This window comes from Protopterus annectens, chromosome 17.part0, assembly GCF_019279795.1.
Source record: "Protopterus annectens isolate FY-2018-M chromosome 17.part0, PAN1.0, whole genome shotgun sequence".
Lineage (NCBI taxonomy): Eukaryota > Metazoa > Chordata > Ceratodontiformes > Protopteridae > Protopterus > Protopterus annectens.
This window is the reverse complement of record NC_056751.1, coordinates 697576076-697593911: the sequence shown is the minus strand read 5'-3', so window position 1 is coordinate 697593911 and position 17836 is coordinate 697576076. Positions and strand designations below refer to the sequence as shown.

Sequence of the window (17836 nt, the reverse complement as noted above, 5' to 3'; positions counted from 1 at the left end):
CTTTGGGTCTCAACCTTCCACCTGCTGGGTTACTCCGCCTTTCGACGAATTAATGGACTTGATCGCTCGAAAGGCGTGGGAGTCTCCTGATTCCATGGAACCGGTCCCTCAGAGGCCCAACAAATTTATCACCTCCCCGAAGGATAAGTCCTTTCTTACAAAGGGAGTCTCCATTGATACCATGGTGGTGGCTGTGGCCACCAAGAAAGAGATGTCAGAGACCTCTTCTTCTGTCCTTCCTCCTAATAGAGATTCCAGGACGATGGACAGATATGGGAAATGCATCTTTAGTTCTGCGACATTGCAGTGACATCGCTTAACTTTTTAACCCACTTTACCCGTCTTCAAGGAGATCTCCTCAAAGAGCTTGGAGATGCTCTACAGGGCAACACAGATGATGCTGTCTCCGAGAAAGTGACGGCATAGCTTAACACCCTTAATTTCATTGTAAACTCGTCCATGCGGCTCATTTGTTATGCAGCCGAGGGATCGAGCCGGGCAGCAGGATCAGTGATAGCTCTGCGGAGACCATCCTGGCTGCGCTTATGCTCCTTTGCGGAAGCCTTCAAGTCTTCCTTTGTTAATACTCCATTTGATGGCTCTTCTTTGTTTGGGCCTAAAACCAAGGAGACACTCAGTAGGTGTGAGCAGGAAGGAAAGACTTATCTGCCATAGGAGTCCATTTTTCCACCCCCACTAGACCACACCCCAAAGGGCAGAAAGGTAGAGAAATGTGGTTCTGGATGTCCCAAGGAGCTTTCCAGAGCACACATGGTGAATCCCCCTCCAGGGGCAGAGGAGGGGGGGGTATAATGGTAAACACCGCCCAGTCGGCAGAGGGGGTCCGCAGAGCCAGGTTGACAGGGAGAAGTTCCTTGGTAAGCCCTATCAGTGCTCCTGAGAGGAGGCCCGACCATCCTACTCTGGAGGCAGTCGGGGGTCACTTAGCTTTATGCCCAGATGCCTGGCTAGGAATTACATCAGATTCCTGGGTAAAAAGCATAATTACCAGAGGCTACATCATTTCCTTTTTAGAATCCCCTTCCACTCATGCAAGAATCCCAGACGTCCCACCCAGTCTGCGGAATCTAGCAGCCATAAAAATTCAAAGGCTGCTGGAAAAAAGAGTCATCCAGCCAGTCCCGGCGGACCAGATAGGATCCAGAACTTACTCCAGGTTCTTTTTAGTTCCAAAGAAAACCAGGGACTGGAGGCCCATCTTAGACCTCAGCAAACTAAATACCTTTGTTAAAAAGGAAAAGTTTGGATGGTCACGCTTCAATCGATACTTTCGTTTCTCGAAATGGGTGATTGGATGTGCTCGGTAGATCTCAAGGATGTGTACTACCACATCAATGTGGCTAGGCCATCCAGAGATCATTTGCGTTTCTGGCTGGGGGCCAGTCCCTACCAGTTTCGAGCTCTGCCCTTTGGTCTCACCGCAGCCCCCAGGGTGTTCACCAAATGCATGGCAGTGGTCATGGCTCACCTGAGACGTTTAGGATTCCGGGTGTTTCCATATCTTGACGACTGGCTCCTCACCGCCACCACCAGGCCTCAACTGATTCATGCCAGGGATTACACTAGCAGCCTGTGCTCCCAGTTGGGCATAACCTTAAATTTCGAAAAATCTGCTTTATCTCCGTCGCAGCATATTTCCTTTATAGGAGCAGATCTAGACAACTACCACCACCATAGTCAGATTGCCTCAAGAACGAATAATCTCTTTACAAAACCAAGTATCCCTTTTGTTGATGGAAAAGAAAGTCCCTGCATTCCAAGTTCTGAAGCTGTTAGGCACCATGGCAGTAACTCTCATAGTGGTTCCTCTGTGGCGTATGCACATGAGGGTACTCCAATGGTTACTCTTCACACAGTGGTCTTATCAACAACTTCCAATGTCACACAAGATTCTGCTGACAAATACTTGCAAAAAGGACCTCCTTTGGTGGTTGACCAGCCACCAAGTTACTGTAGGTCATCCGTTTGTACTCCCCCCTCCCACAGCCACAGTGACCATGGATGCTTCCCTGATAGGGTGGGGGGGGGGGCTGTGTCAGGGAAGAACTGTCCAAGGTACTTGGTCAGAGATGGAATCCAGTTTGAACATCAATGTCTTGGAGTTGAGAGCGGTGTTTCTAGCGTTGCAACACTTTCACGACTCTCTGCCTCGAGAGACGATTGCAATACAGACAGACAACATGTTGGTAGTCTGGTACATCAACAATCAAGGGGGAACCAGATCTTACCCCTTATGCCGAGAGGCCCTGAGAATTTGGCAGTGGGCTGTTTCCACTGGATGCTTCCTGCACAACAATGCACATCCCGGGGTCATCCAACGTGATAGCGGACAAATTGAGCAGAGCCATTCTGTTGCCTCACAAGTGGTCCCTCAAAGAACGAGTGGCGGAAAGGATATTCCGCAAATGGGGCCAGCTTTGCTGCAACCTTTTTGCATCCGTGATGAATGCCAAATGCAGAAGCTACTTTGCCCTGTACCTTCCACCGGGGGACATCCCAAGGGGACCTTTTCATACACGATTGGCCCTCGGGTCTCCTATATGCCTTTCCTCCATCCCCGCTGATCCCCAAATTTTTACAGAAAGCCAAAAGCCTGGGAAGGACATTTATTCTGATAGCCCCATTTTTGCCTCTGCAGATATGGTTCCCCTTCCTTCAACAATACCAAGTGGAAGAACCTTGGGTTCTGGACCCAGTGCCAGACCTTCTGACTCCGTCGGTAGTTCTTCACCCCTCTCTTGTACCCCTCAAACTGACAGCTTGGCTGCTTCACTTCCCAACCTAGCCAGGTCTCATGATTTGTCTCCCGCGGTTCAGCATATTCTGGTTTCCTCACATAAAGTCTCCATCAGGAAACTATATAACAGTAAATGGAAACGATTTGGTCATTGGGCTTCTCAGCATGGTATTGATCCCTTTATCGTCCCTATTCATAGCATTCTGGAATTTTTTACTTCACTTTTCCATGGTGGTGCGGCAGCAGCTACTATTAAGGGTTTAGTTGGCTGCCATATCTAACTTCCATGTGGGATGTGGAGGTTCTAACATTATGTCCCACAGATTATATAAAGCCTTTTTGAAAGGGACTTAACACCTTCGACCCCCTATCAGACATCCGATTACTCCCTGGAATCTAAATTTGGTGCTGTCTCAACTCATGCTTCCCCTTTTTGAGCCTGCATCTTCTTGTTCTTTGAAGTTCTTTTCTTGGAAGACAATTTTCTTAGTGGCCATTACTTTGGCGCGTAGAGTTTCTGAACTTCAAGCACTCTCTATTAGGCCCCCATATTTGGTATTTCACCCCGACATATCTCTAAGAACAAATCCATACTTCCTCCCGAAGGTCTGTTCTGAAGCGAACTTGAACCAGTCCATTGAACTTTCCACTTGTTTCAGGCATTATGCCAGTAAATTGGAGTACATGTTGCATAAGCTTGATGTTCACAGACAATTGAGATTTTATTTGGACAGAACAAAAAAATTCAGAAAATCAGATCAACTATTTGTTTCCCATGCAGACAATAAGAAGGGCCTTTCAGTATTCGAAGTTACTTTGTCCAAATTGTTTTCTGATTGTATAAAGTTTGCATATTCTTCATCCCATTGACCTTTAGAACGTGAAGTGAAAGCTCATTCTACCAGGGCTGTTTCTACATCCTTAGCTCACGCAGCTCTTTTACCTTTGGACACCATTTGTGCAGGTGCTACTTGGTCCAAACCTCATACATTTATTACTCATTACAAAGTGGACAGGGCCTCTAGGGACAGGGCTTCCTTTGGTTCCACCGTTCTCTGGAATGTACTCCTGTGAGCCGCCCAGGATTAGGGTGCTTGGGATGCTACCCACGTGTAAGAACAAATGGCGAGATTGAACAACTTCACATAAAGAAGTTATGTTCTTACTATAACGTTCCATGTAAGTTGTTCATCTCGCCTTTGTTCTTACACTCCCCCCCCCCCCACCTTCCCCATTCATGTTCTGGAAGAACGGGTATGGCTGTTGGTCTGGTTGATCTTGCTAGTATCCTCTTGTCAGCCAGGTTATCTTTTAACTAATTGTAAATAGTTACTTTGTTATATTGGGTTGCTTAATTGTGTTTCTTGCTGGGTTCAGCAAACTAGATCTAGGGTTTGGCAGCAGACCATCATAGGATAGGGACTGTGTCTCTAGCTTCTCAGAGATCTAGAGCTTGGAAAGCGGCTGACTCTGAGCCGATGGATCGGCTCCGAACCCATTTGTAAGAACAAAGGCAAGATGAACAACTCACATGTAACGTTATGGTAAGAACATAACTTCTTTTTTTGTGTATAACCTGCAGAACTTTATGCTGTACTTGAGAAGTGATATCACCAAAGCATGTATAGCAGAAGCATCAGTCTCTTACTTGTAGTACCTGACCCTGTAGGGATACACCCTGTTGCCCAGTTTACCCCTGCTGTTACCCTGTCATACTACTCTTGGTCGTCCAGCTTTGGGATGTTCATCATAGTGGTCCTTTTCCTCTTCCACTGCCTATAGTATTGCTCCCTTCAGATAGTACCTTTCACCTCGGTTGTTTGGAACCAAGTGCAGTACATTGTCTTTGGCAGCAGTAGACCTCACCTTCCCTTTATTTCAAGTCTGTCATAAAGCTCCTGCCATACTCAACCTTAACTCTTGTTTATCTGCAAAAGAGACCTGCCCTGCTTTGTATCCCGTAAGATTTGTCTGATACGAGCTGAAGGGCATAAGGCTCAGAAAAATCCGCATGTCCCAACAGCATCCCCATCCTACCTTCAGCAAGGTCTCTGTGTAGTTTTATATTTATTTATTTATCTTTGTTTACAGAGAAATTCCTACTGGGAGAAAACCCCTTTCAGCAGAGGGCCATGGAGAAAAGCTCCATGTTTAACACCAGTTTTGAACATGTAAATAAAATACAGTTACAGTTAATATCAAAAGGAATACAAAATAAGTAAGCGTACATACATGAAAGAAAAAGTTTTAAAATAGCTTGCATAAACATTTGTTAGAAAAAGAGGATCCCTGTAGCTTGCATAAGTATATACAGTGTTGAACATTCCTTAAAAATAGACACAGGCTTGTAAATAGCAAAGAGAGATGTAATATTGCAAAATATATGGTAATATTACTTGTGATCTAGCAGTTAAAACAATGGAAAAGTCATCTTAACTATGACAATATTGTGGGAAGTTTGGTTGATAATGTTATGTAATATAATATATGTTAGTAGTAGTGCAACTGTGAAAGTATTATTACATTTAAGATTGAGATGTAAAGTAATTAGGCAAGTGAGAATGGTTGAGGCTGCTTGGACTGTTATGTGTATTAGTTTTGGATAGATAAGAGAAAATCATGACAAAGGGGAAACAGTGAGGGTGGTTGAACTAATTGGACAAAAGAGATCAAGTCTGGTCACTTGCAAACATTTGTTAAGTGGGGGTAGACGTTTCAGTTTAATTCACAGGTTGGTTTGGTTGTTGGGGAGCAGCAATAAGAGCACACGATTATGAATTTATATCGTCTGGCGGCACCACTGCTGTGCCAGACTATGTTCAAAGCTAGGTGTAAATGACTTAACAGTAGCCCCACCACCGATTTGCATTTGCAAACACCACCCACTTAGCCTTATGTCACCACCCACTGGGAAGGTTTATCTATATTAATGTGGCACAGGGCACCTAAATCCAAAACAGCTGATTTAAAGAAATTAAATAGAAGGATAAGTAAAAATGTATAAAATGTATACTTATTCGATTTTTTTTCTAACTTCTAATCATACTTTTAAAAATGTAAGTAATAACATAAAATGAAAAAATAAGATTAGGAAGCATTTTAGGGCAAAAACAGTATGTTTAATGAAATTATTGAATGACACGGGCAACATACAGTGAAAAACTTCATAATGAATTTTTATAAAAAAATATATTTAAAAATATTTAATCTCAACATCAATTAAAGTAATTTATTAACTGCTTTAAAATGGAAACAATATGTTTATAGCCAATTATTAAGCAACTGTGTATGAACTGCAAATAAACATTTACTGACTACTTTAACACGAATAAGAAGTATTTTTGAAATACCTAACTACATCAGCAGTTCTGAATTGTAAGAACTGGTATTCAAAAGAGAAAAAAGTTTGTGTTGTGATTTGCACTTGTATTAAATTTTATGTTTCAGTTAAATAAATAAGTAAATAAGTGACAAAAGTGTGTGCAGCTACTGACACTTTTTGCTGTTTGATAATGCATCCCCGGTATTGCAAAGATTGCATTGTATCATGCCCACTGATCGGAAACTATTATGGTGCCAGGAAGGACATGATTCTGTATAATTGGCAGCAGTGTGTCTGCATCTCTCTGGTCCATGAATGTAAGATATCCAGTTTTTGTCATGGAGTCATAAATTTCAAAGTCCCAGTGATCTGTTTTGTCCAGGTTACGACCTCCATTATGCTTTCCCTTTAAAATAGACTTTCATCTATCTCAGACTTCTTACCAGAACCCCCAGAAGTATGGGGTCCTACATCAGTTTACACATGCAGGCATCCCGGAGAAAGTGGTATAGTCCACCAAAGCCCATTACGACTCAACGACATTATCGGCTTCCTTAGTGACTGGAACCTTCCTAGCCCACCAGCACACAATTTTCAGCAGTGCTGATGGTGGTGTCTTGCTCCTACAGAAAAAAAAAGTGCCACTTAAGAGTCTACTCTTACTCCTGCACTCCTTAGTTCTACATTTCCAAGCAGCAAATGACCCCTGGGTACCATTGCTGGCAGGACCCCCACACTTCAGGCATTTCTTTTTATTGGGAGTAATTCCTAAGGACTGGAAAAAGGCAATAATTTATGCCATAGAAGCAGTCACCTGGGCGAGGAGGTTATTGCATTTTGACATGGCTGAAATTTTTATCCTCTGAACTCCTCAACAGAAACTGAACAAATAGATAAAGAAGGGAGAGGGCACTGTTTTATTTTTAATACCTAAAACATTTTTGTAATGCATCACTGTTGCAGAATAATACTTTACAAGAATGACAACTTTTTATTTTTATTTTTGTGTAGATGTGTGTGTGTGTGTAAGTAATACATACATTTTATTTTTTTTTAATATGTAATTATAAGATATTGGATCTGTTGTGTGAGGAAGCAGCCAGTCCTTTTTGTCATAAAAGACTGCTCTTCTATTTCATTTTCTTTTTTTTTTTCATTTCTATTCTCAATGTAAAGCTTAGAAGCAGTTTATTTAAATTTCTGACATACTGCTGTCACTTATAGTTGAAGTCAACCGGGAATGCCCACATTTATGCAAATCAGGTGTGATGTAATATGAGAACGCCCACAACAACACACTAATGAGGAAAAGGTTTATTGTATGCACATTACTCCAAAAGCTATTAAGTCCAGGTAGAGGTGGCTACAGCCCACCAGTCTCTTGACCCATTTTTAAACCTTGACCAATTCTGCTGAACAGATCATCTTGGCATGAGCATGTCAGTTATTGTGCTGGAGGCTGTTCTTTTCCAGGAGGTAACCAGTCTTCACCTTATGAAACTGTCCATGAGCTTTCCCTGGCATTGCTGATGTTCCTCTTGGCCTGTAGTAAACTATTTTAATTAATTAATTTATTTATTTTTATGACCCATTTTGTGCAGGGTGGCCACTATTACCATCTTCTAGCCCCACAATTGTTTTACATTAGACACTAACTCATTCAAAATCTGATTCGCGGAATTAGCCAATAATCCAGCCATGTTTTGAGCATCTTGGGGGACAGCCCATTTAGTTCCTGTGCTTTATCCTTTTGCCCTCCTATAGGACAGTCAGTTACCTCTTTATTTTCTCGTTGTTGCACTATTTGTCCATTGCTCCCTTAATTTTCCAAGTGCTCCATACTAGCTATGGCTTTATTCTCTTCTCCTCTTTTTGCCAGTCTGTGTAGCCTGTGTCTCCTCAACAGCCTGATGAGATTTATGTGCCCTTCCTTCTTTAGGAGATGCACGTAAAGTTTTTATTCTTCTTGCCCACTCTGCTAATTTATTTTCCATTACTGCATTTGACAGTCTCCCTTCCTTCATTGATTTTTTGCTTGCCTTTTGGAAAATTGCCTCCTCAAGCTCTCCATTTTCTCCTTTCTATTTTTTTTAATATTTTTTTTCCTGTTTTGCAGTAATTACTAGTTTTACTTTAAGAGAAGACTGATGTGGTTGCCCAATACCTTCACCTACAACTCTAAAGACTTGTGTGATGCGTGTCCGTAGCTTATCGGTCCAGTCCGTTTGTTTCCACTCCTCTAGTACCTTTTTATTCTTACTTTGCTACTCTGTAGCTCCATAACATCAACTGGGCTCTTACCTTTTGTTCTTTTTCAACCTAAATCACACTGTAGCAAGGCTGTTCTTGGCTGCAGGGGGCAGGAGAGGGGCTGGCTTCCTTCTATAATATGAGGGCTTTTCCTTTAGTGAGTCACTCCTTACATGTCAAATTTGCAATAAGTCTTCTGTCACGTGATGCCCTTTTGCTTTGCACATCACAGTTGCCAGACAACAGATTTGGCAGCATGTTACCTCAAGTCTTACCTGGGATTCAGCAAGCAGCCATTCTTGCATGGCAGGGACTGCTCCTGTACACCACGGCAGTGTGCCTTGCATATACATGAAGGCGCGCTGCCTGTGCTGTTAAACTTGCACGGAGCCATATATGAGTGCAAGGGGTGCGTCTTGAGAGCAGAGCTCTCACAATACACACGTTCCTGCACTCCAGAATTACCTTTTGGCAATTAAAATGAGCGAGAATGCTCATAACACCTCCCAACACATCAGGAACATACCTCTCAACTGTACAGATTTCTGCAGAATTTCCAGATGTTTGTCTCATATTTTTGGTGTGTTCCTCCCAAAATCTGTATCTTTCTGGAAAATAGCTGAGGATTGAAGTAATTAAATAATGACAAACATTTGAGTTTAAAAGATTCCACATCCTTCAGAAAATCCATGCTAGTGTCTAAGTTTGTAAGAGCAATATTTAAAATATGTCCCTATTTGTCCCCCCATCATTTTAGGGTTTTTCCAGAGTTCTTGCTCCAAGAGGTTGAGAGGTAGCCCACTATGAAGCAGAAAGCTGATGAAAGTACATGGTTTAGCATGAGCAGGGATATTCTGAAGGGTATAGCTAAAATAACGCAACAAAACTGCATTAGGTCCAGATGTGAGGTGTCAGTGTAATAATGTTGTGAAATCCCCAAATAAACACAAGTGCCCAATAAATATAGTCACACATGAATAAATGTAATGAAAGGATATTGGGGGATGTCAGGGACAGTAAACAAATTTATAATATGTAATTAATGATGAATCAGTGCCATACAGTAGATAGTCTATGAAACGAAAAGTAAGCAATGCTAAGCATTGCACAGCTCTGCTTACCAGGTGTAAGCATTGTGTAAATATGACTGCTAAGCAATGAGTAGCCCAGCTAAGTGGATTTGCCCATTGGTAAGCAGTTTTGAACCTGTCCCTTTAAGCAATGCCAACCTTAGCTAAGCAGGTTTGCCCATAGCTTAGCTTAGCATATTCAAAACTGTCCAATCATGGCAAAGGGTGGGAAATCGTCTGTATTTAAACCTCGCAGGTGGGAATACAGCTCATAAATGGTTGCAGCTTCCCACTGTAGGCAACATGGCTGGAGTCGAAGAGGGATTGCGCTTCCGGGCACAACGTTGGGGCATCCAGAAGTCCAAGGTCATGGTAGGACTCCTGGTAAAAAAACATGATGAGAGACTGCTGCAGGGACAGTATCAAGGCTCCCAATATAAAATGGAAGCCTGGGACCGTCTCGCCCGTGACCTCACCAGTGCCACTGGTATCCCTCTGACTGGTGAGCAGGTCAGGCACCAGTATGCTGACCTGAAATGGAGGAAGAGGGAGCTCTTGGACCAGTAGATCCAAGAATCAAGGCAGAGAGGTGATGTTCCAGCAATCTGTAAGTATTCATACCAGTAACTGTTTAATAATGTCCAGCCTGTGTATATGATGGATAGGTATGGCTAAATATTTCTCTATTTCCCTTACAGCTGCAGCTGAGCGAGCTGTGAATCAGGAAGCCCATGTGAGTAGGCTGCAAAGGCTGCATCGCAAGGCTGGTGAGTAACAATCCTGCTTGTAGTAGTCATACCAAATAAATATAAAAGTAGTAGAAAGTCAGCTGCCAGTATTAAAAACTGTTTTGTGTATGGGTTGTACTGAATAAACCAGACAATATGACAGTAATAGACCAATTTAGGTCGTATTTAAGTAAAACTGTAACTGCCTGGCAATAAAGCTCTAAATCCTGGACTGGTTGTGCTTACTCTGGTATCGTATGGCATTTTTAGTGTTGCATGCTCTGAATAGTAATATTGTATTAAACATTGCTACCCACACTGTGCTACATAGTAAAAATGTCTATGAATGTCTGTATAAGACTGTTGTAATTACAAGGTCAGATTGTACAACCGAGAGAGACTTAGACAGAAAACAATGAAGAGATAGACAGCAATATCCAAACAGCACACTCCACTGTGACTTAAATTGTGTGGGATGATCTCAGAATTTTAGGCAGCAAATAATGACATACATCTGATTTTCAGACCTCAAAACCTTCAGAAAATGTATATGAAAACAAACTTGTCACTCTAGCAACTCACCAAACGTTTATGAGAGCAATATTCAAAATATGTCCCATTTCTACCCCCATGTTGTCAATCTATGACCAGAGTGTGTGCATTAACAGATTGAGGGGTATGTGCATAATATTAACTCGGAATCTGGGAATATGTGTGGAAACATTCTGGTAGTGTTAACAAACAATTCCCTCCACAGGTCTGTCAGATAAGAAAACTGTGCCTGCCAATTAACATTGAATCCTGGACTATTAGTGTTTACTCTGGTATTGTATGGCTGACACGTAGCATTCAGAACATCTGATATCAGAATAGTACTGTTGTGTCAACCACTGTTTCTCACACTGTGCTACATAAAAATATGTCTAAGAATGTCTGTATGAGACTGTTGTAATTACAAGGTCAAATTGTACAGCCACAAGAGACTTAGACAGAAAACACTGAAGAGATAAACAGCAATATTCAAACAGCACACTCTGCTGACACTTAAATTGTGGTATTTTTATCAGACACAACCATGGTTTGAATCCTGGGAGTGGTAGGAAGCTGTATGCATAATCGTACCTCTCAACTGTACACATCCTTTCAGAATGTCCAGATAATTGGCTCATATTTTCTGCCTTGTTCCCCTGTCACCGTGGCAAATCACTGAGATGATCTCAGATATGTAGTCAGCAAATAATGACATACGTTCGATTTTCAGACCTCAAAACGTTCAGAAAATGTATAGGAAAACAAATCTTGTCACTCTATCAGCCCTCCAAGTTTATGAGAGCAGTATTCAAAATATATCCCATTTCCACCCCCATGTTGTCAGGCTTTGACCAGAGTTTGTGCAATAAGAGATTGAGAGGTATGTGCACCTGAAGGTAGTACAGAACCAGCAGATGACGAGGTCCCGGGTTGGGTCCCAGACATGCTGTGTCCTGGTACCATGGCCAGATGAGGTGGTTCTGCTGGGAACAACCTTCCAAAATGTGCTATTGCGTTGCAGTTTTAGAACATGTGTGGGTAGTAATAGTCAACACAATTCAGGATTAGTTATAACAGCATGCATACATATTCCCAGTAACCCACAACACCAGATTTGGAACAGTTGCATAGCAAACGGAACACTTGCATATGTGGAACCACAGTGGCCATTATATTGGCATGCATGTTACATTGTTAGCAAAAGGCTACCAATGATAGTGTTTTAACATGGAACATGAATAGAAATACATTTCATTTGTTGCACAAGAGGGATATATGTCCCAACAGTAGGTTTGGTGTAAACATACCCATTGATGTGTTTGTTCAGATTATTTTTGCAGATATAGTGGGGGAGAGAGAGATGTCAATTAACAACTATTATATCCTTGCAGTATGAAGTCCTCAGATCTTTTTTCCTGTTTATGTATTGCAGGTACCAAGTCAAGAGAGCGACTCCCTGCATTCACTCCACAAGAGAATGACATCCTCATCAACTTCATGGTGCATCACCATGGAACCCTCTTTGGGCGTATGGCCCATGACCTGCAGGAGAGGACTGCCCTGTGGAACGAGCTCATCCACAGGGTAAATGATGTCGGCCTGCATAACCGCAGTTATGAGCAGGTGTGACATCATTGCACTGACCTCATCCGCCATTCCTGTCAGCATGCTGCTGCTGCATTTAGGAGGGACCAGCTAGCCACAGGTGGGGGTCATGCCATCCAGTCCCCACTGACACGTGGAGGAGGTCCTCACCAGCCTTGGGTCGCCCGCCAAGTCAAGAACCTGAAGATCGCATTGTGGAGGTTGGTGCTACCCACACAATGGATGAGGAGCGTGCAGGTAAGGCCCCAGGGCACATTACTAGACCACTGTTGCTTATCCTTCTTCATCTGTAAAGTATTTTCATGCATACGTCAGATAACATAGTCATTCGCTGCAGTGCAGTAGTGAACAGATGTGCATAATCTGTAGTATTGTGGGTTTGTACTGTTGTACTGAAATGCTGCTCCCACCTTGTACCAATGCCACAGGTGTGGCTACTGACAACACATCTCTCACACAACTATATAGGTCCCTCTGATATACCTCTGGGGCAGCAGCCTGCAGCTGGTGAGTATGGAGGTCTTTTGTTCAGGTTTGCCAATACACAAGCCATGTTATGGCAATGGCATTTGCCATGCACACATTTAACACACCTACCCATAATGCATGCTGTACATGTTCACTTACTGTTGCTGTTAACTGCACTGCATCACATTGGTCACCATGGTGACATATCTGAAGGGTATGTAAGAGTCCTACAGTATAACTAACAACCTGTCAGTGCAAGATGTGTGGACAGAGATAAACATAATGTTGGGACAAGTGGCCTACAATAGGAACATGTCTGAAATATTACCCTTGTATAGTGGCTACAACAGTGTATATATCAGTATTACAATGGCAACTGTTACAGATCTGCACAACGGCATACCACAGTATGACATTCCACAACTTCTACAACCTGTAATGTGATCCTAACATGAGCAATGAATGTGTAAGATGGAATCCTATGTTAGGACAACATATATGGGGAATACATACCTTAAACAATGGAAGCATAGCTGTGCACACACTCCAAATAACATATTGTAGAAGCAGCTGTTGAGGTACTGCACCATTCACTCGTCTTGAGTATGCACCTTCCATCAGGTACGGGTCCTCGATATTACACCAAGTAATGCTCTGCTGTCCAAGAAGTGTGTCCATGACATTTGCCCACTCACCAGCAACAGAGGCAGCCATGGCTTGCACGCATCTTACAAACCATGGAATGGATCCCATATCCAAAAGGTAGCACTCAGGAGTGGGAGATGTAGCCTTACCACGCCATTGCATATGCCATTGCAAACAGTGCAGACAAGCATGTATGTGACGAGGAAGTATGGGACACCATTAATGTAGAAAATAAACAGATGCTCAAACAGATGCTCATCCAAGACAGATGACAACACATGTTGCAAACTGGTCACGGAGGTCGCCCAGACACATGCAGCAACACTGCGGTACTCACAGGAATGTCTAGCAAGTACTCCTTTGCAGTACCTGTGTTTACAATTACCTGTACACTGCATAAGTGTGGCCTATGGGTTAGGGTAATCAGATGGAAGAGTTGCTCCACAGGAGACATTATCCATGGCTCTCAACAGGTAGCATATGCATAACATCAAGTCTCCCAAAGGCATGTGTTGCAATGTGTAATGCTGTACTGAGACCAAGGCTGAAACCTGCAGACAGTATTAATAAAGATACATGTGTTGCACAAGCAACACCTCACTCTACCTCAGGCCCACCATCCCCTTCTGTACCTTGCTGGTGCCAGTGTACACCTTTAGGTTTGCTGTTCATTAGCAGAAACTAGGCTGGTAGACATGGTGTTCTGAATCTGGGACACTGTAAAATGACACTCATGTGTGCCCCCTAGTTGTCAAGCATCTGCAAAAAGGCTGAGGATGGGGAGGGGTGTCAACCTGAAACACAACAGTGAACTGAAGCATACATCCAAAGCATGCTAAGAAGCTGTATCTGAACACAGTCAAGGTCATACATTGTGCCAGACATAACCCTGACTCCACAGCAATAGTGAAGGCACTGTGTGACCTCCAAGGGCTGTGCACATGAGCTCACCTTGCAGTCTGGCAGAGTTGGGGGGCGTTTGTAGGACGGAGTGACCAAATAATGGCAAGTCAAGATGGGCCATGCTAGTGTACACCTTCCAGGAATAGTGACTGCTGTAGTTCACTTAACAGGTGTTGCAACACACTATCGTGTTAAGGTGTGCGCACTTATTCAACCCACTTATTGTATGCATCCCAATCAACATTTGCACAACTAACACATTTGTTTGATACTGCATTTGATTGCACAAGTCATATGCCACATATCAAGTGTGTGTAATGTTAATATATGCAGTATTGTGGCCCCATGGCATGTCGGGGAAGAGGGTGGCATGTCAGTAAGGGTGTGTACACTCCTCATAGCCACAGTAATCTTTGGAGGTTGTCAGTATAATTGGATTTTATTGCTCATACATGCACTGCTGATGATGAGATCTGCAAATCGGACAGCAGGCACTCACTATTGACATCTGTCCTCATATCAACCCAGGTATATGTCAGACAAACATATAGGGGCTGTGAGCAACAGCACAAACATAACTGCCACTCATATACACATTCAGCAGTGGTGTGTACACTTGTGAGGTATGGTGCACAGTACATGGCAGGGTGCTGAACATGTGCACTGCAATACTGTGTACTTCGGTACAGTGTGTTCCATAGGAAGGGGTATCACCTACTAACATAACTCATGCATCACATAAATGTATAATGTTGGTAACAGGGATTGAGTACAGCTGCAGTGCATGCTATTGAATGCCATATGTCATGCATGTTGACAGTTGGATAATGAGAAGTCTGTGTAATATCTGTGTGCCACCTCACCTGTAAGTGTGTGTGTGTAAGTGCACGTGTGTAGAGGTAAGCAATGATGTGTAGGTCTTAAAGTAGGTTTTCTGTTTTCCCCTCACAGGTGGAGAGGTGGGTCAGAGTCCTTCCTGCAGGTAAACTGATGTTAGTGTCCATGCAGACTCTGACAGTGATGATAGGTACGGTGAAGGACAGACGGGGTTGTCTGGGGCTGAAGCTGTGCCATCGGTTGACATCCCACTGTTATCCATCCCATTCCCGCACACAGTCAGATTGCCTATACATACCCCATCACCAGTTGCGATAGATGAGGGACAGTTGGCATGTGGTGGCATGGGACAGGACAGTGTGGTGCCTATGGCAAGTGTGTCTGTACACAGCAGCCATAGCCAGATGACCGGCGAGGTACCATGCAGACAGATGCACAGGGGTACTCATGGAGGGCTGCTGGACATCATGCCCCTGGCAGAAGTGCCACAGCAGGTGTCGCCAGATGAATGTTTCGGGCCATCATGGAGGCATAGACACATATGGAATGTAATACCAGACAGGGTCTGAGGCTCCAGAGGGCTATTCATTCTGCTGTTATTGACAGCATCCGTGATCTCGCAGGTGCCCTCCATTATTTTGCAGAGGTCCTGGATAGATGGTTGGGTGAGATGGTGGGAATCCTTGACCGTGCAATGTCTGTGTTAGAGTATATGGTGGGAGTAGGGCGACAGCCACATGGATGTAGGTCAGCAACACCAACAGGTGGAGGTCTACGTGGACGTGCAACAAGTCAGAGCCGCTCCCGTAGTCGCAGTACCAGCACCAGCACTGCATGGTGGGGTGCTGTCCATACCACAACACAGCAGGCCACATCATGCACATGGCCCTGGCTGGTCCCAACAGGGACCCGGATCCAGCAGACATTTGTAATCGTCAGAGAAGAGTACCGTATCTGGCCTTGTACCTTGTAGTGCCCATGGAACCCCTGGCAGGCACAGTTCTTGTCTCCATGGCCGGAGACGGTGAACTGCACACCCTGCCATGTACGGTCTGCAGCTGTCCAACAAACCCCTGTATAGGGCAGCCACATGGCAGAACTGTGTACACACACACACACACACACACACACATGCGTGCGCACACACACACACACACACACACACACACACACACACACACACACACACACACACATCACCAACACAGCTAGGGCACCTCCATACCTGCACACACCACATCTGCACAGGCCAGTTAATAACAAAACCCCCTGACACACACACATAATGTAAATCAAATGGCTCAGCCTAGGTCTCTGGCAAACCCACAACACACCCTATGCATATGATGATACCTGTGCCTCATCCATGTCTTCGATGCAGGCACAGGCTAATATGGCTCTGATGCACAGGGTGACTGTACTCTGGTGTACCAATGTAATGCTGTGTAACATGTTATGTTAAGTTGTCAATCTCTCCTTCATTCTTGCTGGATGGGTTCGGAGCCGAACCTCTGCTCTGACTCGGCCGAATACTAAAGCTTGAGAGCTATTTTTACCGGCTCAAGGCTATCCTATGTCCCATAATGCTAAGCGAAATATACCCAGATCTCGTTTGCCGCTTCAGCTACGAGGTTGCATTTTCTCACCGGCTCCAGGTCGTATATTTTTATTAATAACTTTTGAAGTAGTTTTTTAGTCAGTCTTTTATCCTCTTTTGTCCCTTAGTATTAATGAAGTTAGTGACTAGTCTTCCCCTTTTTTAGTTGCTAATCTCCCTTTTTTTCTCCACCCTTAAGGTGGTTTGGGCCTCTGACCCTCCCCTTAGTAGTACAGATTTCCCTTGGTTCTTCTGTGTGTGTGTGGAATTCTGTCCCTCTGTTTAGCGGTAGTTCCCCCCCTTTTTTCTGCTTATAGTAAATTTAGTGTATTGTGTATTGTTTTTACAGTAGTATGTCTAAGGATACTAAGGTATCGGGTTTCAAGAAGTGTGACTCGTGCTTTCAGAAGATGTCTCTGACAGATGGTCACACTTGTGTGTATTGTTTGGGCCCTCTGCACCTGCAGGACTCTTGTTCCATCTGCCACACTTTTAGCCCTAGAGTCCTGCAGGAGCGCAGAAACAAACTCATTCTTAGAGGCTTGTTAAGGCCTGAAGGTTCCCCGGCTAAGACCATGGCCGGGAAACCTTCAAAGCCCGCCAAATCATCGGCTCCATGTTCGGAGCCAGCACCGAGCGGTGCTCTTGCTGCCTCGTTGGTTCCGGCCGGAACCGAGGCATCTAGACCTCAGTCGGCTCTGACTTTAGTGTCGGAGCCGTCCCTGAGCAGAAAGCACTCCAGGTCTCCCTCTCTCGAGTCGGTTAGATCGGCTCCGAAGTCTCCACTCTTGTCGGAGCGGAGCCATAGATCTCATTCCTCTAGGTCTTCCAGGCTTTCGGACCATGACCTCGAGAGGGTAGTCAGCCAGCTTTTAAAGTCGCAGGCACTGGCCCAGTTGCTACATAGCCTGTCTCAACAGACAGGGGCTACCCCTACACACGCTCAAGTTCCTCCTCTGACTACTCTGCTGAGTTTGGAGCCGGAGGTCGTCAAGGTGAGTACTGTGGGGGCGTCGGAACCGATCCCCTTGTTGTTGGTTCCTTCGTCGGCTCCGATCCCGTCCTTGGCTCCGTCCTTGGAGGGATCCAAGCACCAAGACTCCCTCGGTCAGAAAGGGGGTC

General features: G+C 44.1%; 1 protein-coding gene across 1 annotated transcript in view; it reads left to right on the top strand.

Moving 5' to 3' along the window:
• The window catches only part of LOC122791714 (trans-1,2-dihydrobenzene-1,2-diol dehydrogenase-like), a 607543-nt gene that overhangs the window by 549336 nt on the left and 40371 nt on the right, over positions 1-17836 (top strand). The gene's annotated exons all lie outside the window — the stretch shown is intronic.